The sequence below is a fragment of the Gadus morhua genome, chromosome 12 (assembly GCF_902167405.1).
Source record: "Gadus morhua chromosome 12, gadMor3.0, whole genome shotgun sequence".
In the NCBI taxonomy this organism is placed as follows: domain Eukaryota; kingdom Metazoa; phylum Chordata; class Actinopteri; order Gadiformes; family Gadidae; genus Gadus; species Gadus morhua.
In genome coordinates this window covers 4,412,276-4,422,165 of record NC_044059.1, presented here as the reverse complement: position 1 = coordinate 4,422,165, position 9,890 = coordinate 4,412,276, and the positions used below count along the sequence as shown (strand labels likewise).

General features: G+C 41.7%; 1 protein-coding gene across 2 annotated transcripts in view; it reads left to right on the top strand.

Annotated features, from left to right (window-relative positions):
- The first annotated feature begins 1,669 nt into the window (after positions 1-1,669).
- Positions 1,670-9,890, top strand: part of fryl (furry homolog, like) — a 72,336-nt gene continuing 64,115 nt past the window's right edge. The window contains exons 1-2 of one of the 2 annotated variants that reach the window (XM_030372359.1): positions 1,670-1,839; positions 8,047-8,113. The gene's annotated coding sequence lies outside the window, so the exon portion shown is untranslated. Of the gene's footprint in view, positions 1,840-6,721; positions 6,745-8,046; positions 8,114-9,890 lie in introns of those variants that run through there. The other variant, XM_030372360.1, reaches the window with a different exon arrangement.

Here is a 9,890-nt window from a genome sequence, read left to right as displayed (position 1 = left end):
CCAACGGTAAAGTCCAAGTCCTTCATTAGTAGTATAACCATTGTAACACTTCATCAAATAATTTTGTATTGAAATATAACATTCCCCTAAGTAGAAACAAAACAGAAGTGATAATTATTCCAAAAAAGTAACAAAGGTATGGTAAAATATAAAATATGTCCTATTTATCTTATTATCTTACCTCTTGGTGCTTTTTCCAACAAAGGCATTGCATAGCTGAATTGGTTGAGCACACACCTCCAGGGTTTGGGGTTTGATTCGCAGAAGTATTGTGTAGTTCATAAGAAAAACTAATAAATTAGAGTAGAAATGCCCCGTATTTACTGACATGCATGCCATAGTTGATGATTTATCGAAAGTGTAAGTGCAAGAATTAATAGGATAGATGGCCCCAATGGCAGTGTCAATGCCATGCCCAAACAATTGAAAAATAAAGCAACACTAATCCTGAGTGAGCTTTGAGGAGAGCAGATATTGAGCCTATTACATGAGTGCTTGATGATCACATTGATGTTCGGAACTGTGGTGGTAATTCCATCTCACTCAGAGACAATGCCACCATGTGTGTGAGGAATGCAAAAAACAAGCTCCAGTTACCGTTACAGACAAAAAACAGCCAAGGTTGGATGTAAAATACACACAACACACTGACACATCGACACATACACACACTGCACACACAACCCAAGCATTTCATTAACATTAATGACTGCTGATCATTGTTCTATAAATGCACATGACGTAGAAAAAAGAATGCACACACACACACACACACACACACACACACACACACACACACACACACACACACACACACACACACACACACACACACACACACACACACACACACACACACACACACACACACAAACACACAGGCACCTATAGTGTTTGGGGGTTAATATTTCCAAATTTGATTTACAGCCATGAAGAAGGAAGAAGACAGATGCATCCAGAGTCATAAATCATTATGTATCATGTTTAACATTGTCATTGTATATGCAATAAATATAATTATTGTAAATATCTTTTGATTGATATTTGACACAAGAGAGGGCCATTGTCTATTTAGTCATGGCTCATTGATAAGATGCCCGAGTATTGTGTTCTTAAAGTAGAAGCTATCCCCTTATGTGTTCAAGGAATATAAGAACAAAATTAAAAAGGAATTAAGATAAAGATAAAGGACAATGTACCCAACATAGACTAGAACTACACCCAGTTGTAAATTGTTATTATTCTTTATTGTAAATGATTTTTTTTCCTTTCAAAGGGAATATAGCTCACCAAAATATGTTAACAACAGTGCAGTTATATACATATATTGGCATAACATGAGAGTATGTTTAACGCAAGCACAGTTAACAACATCAAAATACGTTGCAGTGGACTTTCAACGATGGTTACATTGTCCAGTGTTGGATTATTGTACTGTTTGAATTGACGTAAATAGAAAATAATTATCTGTTCGGGCCATGGACAAAACCAAGTACAAAAATATCACCCAATCGACGAGCATCTTTCCGAAGGGTTATTTGAGTGTCACGCGTTTTGTTGAACAGAACATCCCATCGCACGTATTCGCAGACGACTACAGCCAATTGTATGAAAGGAGGCGGGGTCCGAGTGTTCGGTGGTTTGACAGCGGCGCTCTCCAACCACAAACCCCGGGCGGAGGAAAGAAATCACACCTCCCCAACCCATTGCCAACCCTTCCCTGGAGGAGGGCCAGAACATCGACGCTTGTTTGGTCAAAATGAAAATAACCGTTTCGCTGTGCCCTAGTCCCGCTATCTAGCTTGAGTGAAAAAGAAGAAGAAGAGGAGACGAAAAGTTGTGAGTAACATTGTTCACTTAATAAAATAAACGGCAATGTATATCCGAGTGCAGCATCAGCTCCTGTCAAACCCGGTTAACGATGGCACACCTGAAGTGTCTTGGTGAAGTGTAGTAGTACCGTTAGCACTCTAAACTGGATAGCGTAGTTTAGCATGCTAAATGGAAGGGGGTGGGGGGCAGAGGGGAGTGTGGATCCCCCAGCCTGTTAGCGTCGGCTAACTGCCGTGCTATCCTGCAAGCTAACGTTGTAAGGACTGTGATTTATACTTATCAATCGATGTCGTTACTTCACCAAAGGCACCAAACCCACTGTGGAACGATGTACCGGGGTTTCGACGTCGGTTTCCCAAGTGACAACCAGTACAAATCTAGTGTGTGTTTTCACCAGCTAGCGACGTACTAAGCAGCACAGTATCAACACCAGGCTAGCGGCTAACCTAACTTAATGCTAGCGTAGGTTAGCCTTCAGCTTACAACTGCACTCAAGCGAGTCCCATGGCTGTCCATACTTTCCTTGCGCATAATAAGGTTTTAACAATCCCGACCAGCCATGCCAAAAGGCTGGCTGTGGACATAAAGGCCAAATATGTGACTGTTGTAACCAGCTCCACATAGTTGTCTTATTAAATCAGTTTCAAACGGCAGTGGCATTTTAAGGTAGTAGTCCTTTCAATGCCATTTCAACCCTTTCTAACAACTAAACAATTCCCATGTGAATACAGCGTGAACTTGTAAAAGCAAGGAATAGGCAACTTACTAAGTATATGTATATCGAACAACCTATTATTGATCATGGTATATTATATTCAGAGTGTCTAGTGGAGTAATCCATGGTAGGTAATAGCAAATTTAAATTTTCCGATCATCCATAAGGGAACAATACACTTATGTCTACCCTGATGGTTTGAAATGTAACTATGAATGCCTTAACTCCCACATCAAAAACATGCCTAAGCAAGGCAGCTGTTTTGCATGTTGAAATAACAAGAGTTTGAGAGAGAGAGAGAGAGAGAGAGAGAGAGAGAGAGAGAGAGAGAGAGAGAGAGAGAGAGAGAGAGAGAGAGAGTGCTGTCAGCTCTACACCAGGCCTTCCTCATAACACTAGATTGTTGTGTTTGGAGACACACAATGACACGTTTGTTCTTGCTCTGTCGGATAGAAGCTTGGCCACAGATACTCTGGCCCGTCTGCCGTGAGCTGCTGGATTTGTACAAACCAAGTTTGATATAGCGGCATATTGACCATTTTGCTGTAGCTTGTTTGTTGTTTTTTCTAAGAAGCTCAAACTAAATAATCAATTGTTCTCATGTTTTTATACGATGGCAGTTTTACCTTCATCCTTGTTTTCTTGATGATGATGAGCGTGTCATTCGACGTACCTTACTGCTTTTGCTGTCAAGCTGTTATGGGCTAACGCTGATATGCAGGTGCTAGCGGACTACAATCATACACCCATGCTAAGATTAGACAGTTTGAAACAAGATAATGATGACACTTGGTTTCTCTGAACCATCGGTCTCGGGTCAGCACTGCCTCCATGGTTCTGCTCCCAGCAGAGATAAACTCCTGATGTCAGATATGTCACATGTGGCAAGTGTGCCCTGGTACACGCACTACCACATCAACCACACTCAAGAGGAGAATCCCTTCTAGATTGCAGATGGCAATCTGCGATTATCCAAGCCATAATTCCAGTCACCATGAGTGTGTGTGTGGGTATTAATCTGGTAGGACATTAGTGGCGTGATGGATGAGTGTGGGGATGAAATGTGTAGGATTAACTGTTAACTCAGCAGTTTGTGGTGATGGCCCCGAAAACAATTATGTAATTGTGTGAAAGGACTGACCCACAGAATGCTTATTATGTGTCTAAACATTATTATTAATGTTGCATTATTATCAAATGATCATCTTCATGACTCCAAGTCCACCTTCAAATAGTGCTGCTCAGTGAGTTATAAATATATTTTAAAACTGTAACGTTGTTAATAGGCACATAGTGTTGCCTTGACCTATGTGATGGAATATTAGTAGTTTGTGCTACCAGTGACAGTCTGGCCAATATACCTAGTCTGTTTGACAGGAAATATTTGAAACACATTGACGTACAGTCCTCTGGCCCCGTTCTGTCACCTTCTCTTACCCAGAGGGTGACACAAGGCCAGCCTGGTTCTCTGCACCACCACCTGCTGCTGCTGCCGTGCTCGTACACTTTCTTATCTGCACTGCTAACGGGAAATCATTCAGCCTCAACCGTCTTATGGGATATTGCTTTAGAGACGTGATAATTGCTTTCGTTTTGCAGCAAATTATGTCTTATCTAAAGCTAGGCCAAGTGATCGTGTCCAGGTGCATGTCCATCTGTCTGTGTGTCTTTGTTCAAAGCTAAATCATTAACCCCAGTGCTGAAGAGCGAGCACATTTCCTTAATGCTCGGTGCTGTAACCACAGTGACAGTTGGAGAAATTGTGAAAGACAAACTATAAATTCAGAATTTAGTTCCCTTTGCTTAAGCTTAGGGTAATTTGAATGATACGAGGTTGACATTGGCAAGCACTCAGATTAAGATTTGTTTCCCTTAGCTATGTAATTTTGGGGTACACAGCAAAAGGCAAGGCATATGTAAGTACTATAATTGTGTTAGATGAAGTAAAGATAGTTTTAGGGCTGTTGTATTTATACCGCCCCAAGATGGATGGTTGTGAAGCATCTGCATTCCGTGTCCTGTAGTAGTGATTTTTACTGGCTTATGTATTACTTTACTTTGTGTGTATTACACGCAAACATAGTTCAGGCTTATTTTGTTTTAACCATACGTCAAGTGCTCCTCTGAAACACATTGGAGAAACCACTGTGTTGGAAGATCTGCGTCATAGATTCATATAGGTCACCTCTACATACCATCTAAGCCTGTACTTATGTCCTACTGTGTGGGTAGTGGCTATATTTTATAGTCTTTGAGGGTCCAAAGTAAGTTCACCAATCTGATCTCAATCATCTATGCCACATTTTAGCACATGCATGACATCAGAGAGCTGTTGAATATTCATCTCCTTCTGTTTACTGCTGGTGTCAGTCTTGTACTGTGTCTATTGCCTTCTTCTAACTGTCTGCCACGGTACTCGAGAACGATGTCCAACTTTGTGTTAAACGGTGCCAGAGCAGAGTCCAGCGCTGGGCGTGTGAACCGCACTGGCACTTCAGTCAGCGTTTCCCCCTGTGGTAGTGAGTTGGTTTCTTTGTCGAACTGTGTAATATGTCTGTTTTAATGAAGACATAGGTCTACAATATCCAATATCTTTCCCAGAGTTGTTGTAGATTGGATTGGATTGAGGTAAGGGTTTGTATGCACATATCCAAATGTAATAGTATGCATTCCTGGTTGGAATATCAGTCTCAACTTACATATGCAGGCTGCACATGATTCCAGGTTGAACTGGTGCCACACTTAAATGCTATGTTGATCTATCAATGCCATATTCACACTGATGATCCATCTTCTTATATAAGTCTTTGAACAACCAGCCTAATCAGGAAGCAGCCAGGCAAATGGATGTCCTCAAAGGTTAGGAAAATGATTTGCATTACTGTGTAATAAGTATCTAGAAGTGCTTTGACTGGATGTTCTAATGGTCAAACTAATGAACTCAGCTTTTGCCTGTAAACGCCTTTCATTAGACACGGCTAACACAGCTTAATAAACCTGCGCTTACTTTACTTTTATTTGCCTTTTTTAGTTTGGAAGCTGTGTAGTTGAGTAGAGTGACTTCAGCCACAAATAACCCTATAATTGAGGCCTGCTGAGGACGATTATTCTTGGCTTTGGTCGGACTGCACCAGAGAAACCACCCCTTCATTTCATCAAGCAAACTCTCCTTGAAACGGTCATTCCTCTCAGCTATCTTTACGTCCACTCTGTGTCTGTGTGTGCAGTTGTTGTGGTAACTCTGTAGCTATTGAAACCTGTGTGTTAAAAGGTGATAGTTGGAGGTTAGCTATTGGAGCTAATGTGAACTCCTTTCCTGTCAGTAGTTGGGAGATATTTCCGTTTTCTCCAGAGGTAGTGATTAAATCAGGAGCTAGTCTGTCATTTGGTTCACACGAAGACGGGTTATCATCCTTTTGTCCTACTGGCTTTATATCACATAGCTTCGTGGTTTGCCATGGATAGGTGCCAGTTAACTTTAACAGACACCCGCATAACGTTGTTACCCTTTCTACGTGCCCCCTGTCTGTTGTTTTATTTTGTGGTGAAGTGAAACATAATGTGAATCTTTAATCATGTTCTGGCAGGGTGGAGTGCACAAGCATTATTCTTTTTTCCAGAAACATAGGGTTATAGTGAGGAGTGACTGTCCATTCTATGCGTGTCAGGGCTGGCTAAGTATTACTGGCTAGGGTACCTCCGCTGCAGTCTGTTGATTGCAGGGACCTGGCTGCCAGGTAATTCTAAGTAAACTCCAGTTAACCATTGATAGGATCAGTACCTCTCTGTAATCCATTAATCATCCTTGTGTTGTTTGCGTGTGTTTGGCCACTGTTAAAACAACTCTCAAAAACAACCACTTGTCTTAGACAGACCACCCAGTATGACTTAGTTTAATAAAATTCAATGGAATTATTTGGATTTCTTGTAGTATTTCAATTGTGGCTGTATGTTTATGTGTCTATATATAGGGCTGAGGCTTAGTCTGAGTTCTTTCACTGCTCCTTCTGCCACCAGTCTACTGTGGTCATGCTTTTACTGTGACAGTTGCTGATCTGGAACAGGAAGTCATCAGTGTGATTCACACGCCATGTCAGTGTGAGAACTCGATGGTTGTACCAGTGTGTCTGAGAAAGTTAATATCGTCTTCCTTCCTTATTATTTGGAATGGGTGCCGTATGTTACTTCATTTTTTTGTGAGTTTTAGTTTTTTTTCCCCAATCGGGTCAACAGCTGAGTGTATTCTATGTTAGTTTGATAGGCAGTGGTCTCTGACTCACCGCACTGCTCTTCCTCCTCTATCTGTTTGGTTCCACTGAGACCGTAGAGGTGTATAGATTTAGACTACACATCCATCCGTGGTGTGATGTTGAACTAACTGTTATTTAGAAGTCCCACAGAATCAACCACCGGTTTTGGTTAGGACTGTGGTTTAATAAAGCCGGGGCTGAAAGTGTTGCTGGTTTGACCCCTCCCCCAAACCCCTTAGTACTGCTTCTGATAAGCTGCCTGGTATGTCTGACAGGGCTTGGGATGATTCAAAGATTTAACGCAATTTTTTTTCTTTTGTCACCAACCTACTTAAGTGGCCAACCTAATTAAATGTCTGTTTCTGATCATTGTTGCAATAGTCAAATCATTTATGATACGTCTATGACCTTCTCAGGGATGGCAATATGGGCAACTGGATAGTGGATGGTCATGGTGTTGTGGTTTTGTTTGTTGTGGTTAATCTTGAGATTACTCCTTTTGATCTGAAGGCGTTTCTAATCTCATGCTTCTGGCCCAGTCCAGATCACACCAAGCATGCGCTGGCTGGCCCAAGCTTGTGCTAGCATTGCTGTGGTGAATTCAGTGGTACTGGTACCATTCCGAAGCTAGCAGGGTTCCGTTTAGAGCTAGCGGCTCCAGGCCATTTAGACTCGTGCAGCATCATGCAGGAGCTCAAGCCAGCAGCTTCATGTCAGAGCTGCTGTGCTATATAAGTTTTAGGAACCAGCGTGGCACTGCTTTACAAGTAGAGGCACCAATGTATCTAGATTCCTAGGTGATGGATAATTTTTCTACGTCAGAAGAATTGTATACCTAATGTCACGGCCTGGATGACTCTTGTGTTCTGCCTTCTTGAATGCTGCTTTACTACAAGGCAAAATCCCTTGTCATTTATATTAGCTTATTAGCATGATTGCATCATGATGGTATTCTCTGTACTTTACCATTATTTTGCTTACAAGTCTTATGTCCAGTCCAGCATTTCATTGCTTTTGTAAACAAGGAAGAGGTATCTCTTCTCTATTGGTCTACTGTCTGATATCAGATTCTTATCTAATGTTGTGGTTATGCAGGAGAGCTTCGAAAGAAAGTTTCATATGGGATCAGCTTTATGACTCTATAATTGTATAACTGATGACCAAAGATGTGTGTGAGCTTTATCATTTCAATCCATTTTCTGTGTAAATGCTCATAAGCAGGGATCTGTGTGTTTCTGTCTGTTTCAGGAAGTTGTGCAGTGTGACTGAAGACACCACTTCCTGCCTGTTCCAGCCACTCCTCTATGGCCTCAAGGTACGCCGCACAACTTTAGACGACTGCCGCTTTTATGCTTCGCTGTGGTCGGGCTCGTCTGGAGCCCACCAATAGAGCTGTAGGAACCATCTCACTGGTGAATGCTGTCGTCGTTGTTGCCCTGCTGCATTCTGAACCAATATGTACCAAGAAGTTGAACAACTCTTTTGTGGTAGGCATTGTGAAATGCTCAACTTCTATTCCATGGTCTGCTTTAACCTGTTGTACGAGTATAGATGGACTATGACAGGGGGGTTGTTTTTCTTCCAGACTTGGATAGAGTTAGCGAAGGGCCACACATTAAACATGGGTTGGAGGGTCGGGGTTTGAAAGTTATTCGTTTTTTTAAGTTGGAAAGATTTAGGTGTGTGTGTGTGTGTGTGTGTGTGTGTGTGTGTGTGTGTGTGTGTGTTCACTGTCAGCCTTGGACACATCTGATCTGCATAGATGTGGAAGAACACCTCAATCGGAATAGAAAAGGATCATATATACGCCCCAATCGGAATACAATTATCTGTTCGGAATATAATTCTATTCGGCTACAGGCTGGTGTAGTCCGCTATAATCGACATGCATACACTTATTCCGATTAGTTTGGGGTTTAACTTAGAGCAGCTGCAGTAGTTCGCATTTGGTCCACTCCGCACACCAAACTTGACCGCTGTCAAGCACTGTGGATTTATTGCCTGATTCATGTCTTTGTTATCACTCCGTAGTAGTTACAGTAGTCCGGTAACATATCAACCCCAGCGTGTCCAGTTGCTGAGCGACGGGACATGGGATTATGGAGTGGCGAAGTCACGCCCCTTCCGGTAGAGCTCATGGGACCTATGAGATCGAAAACTATGAATGGGTGTCAATGGAGAGAAAATAATTATTTTCTGGTCCCAGTCTTTATATGCCCTGGATTACACATATGTTGTTTGTGGATTTAAATGAAAACTAAAAATCTTCGTGAAGAAGTTTGATAATTTTAGGTTTTATGTGAGGCCGCTTTGTGAACTACAGCTCTTTGCTGCTCTCGACGCATATGATATACGTCAGCACACCCGCACTTGGAACTCGGCACAGAGATGGCACATAGAGATGGCACATAACTAAAACTCTCCACATATTTTCGATCTCATAGGTCCCATGAGCTCTACCGGAAGGGACGTGACTTCGCCACTCTATGGGTGACACGGGTGGGTTCATGTGTTCGCGTGTCGTCGTGTCCGCACGCTTCCGAGATAACTTTGCAAGAATACTACTACTGCTAGTACTACGGCTACGGTTGATGTGTATAAGCGACTCAATAAATTCCCTTTTCTATCAAATAATATTCCAGAAATGTTTTGGGTCTTAATTTATGTATGTGTTGGTCTTAAAAAGTCTTAAATTTGACTTTAAAAATGGTGCATGAACCATGAGATATATCTCTCTCTCTCTCTCTCTCTCTCTCTCTCTCTCTCTCTCTCTCTCTCTCTCTCTCTCTCTCTCTCTCTCTCTCTCTCTCTCTCTCTTATATATTTATATATATATATATATATATATATATATATATCTCCGAATTACAGCGATTTGACGCTGGGAACGGAAGACCTGATCACCGGTATCCTCCTGTATATTTCTACAAAATAGATGAAGTACCGAATTAAATAATAATAATAATCCAAAGAAAAAAAAGTTTTGTTTTTTTCATCGTAGCCTTCGCGAATTGCATATTGCGCTCTATTACATCGCAATGTCAGTTTGATTTCGATAATCGTTCAGCCCTACCGGCCATAAACAAAGCTAA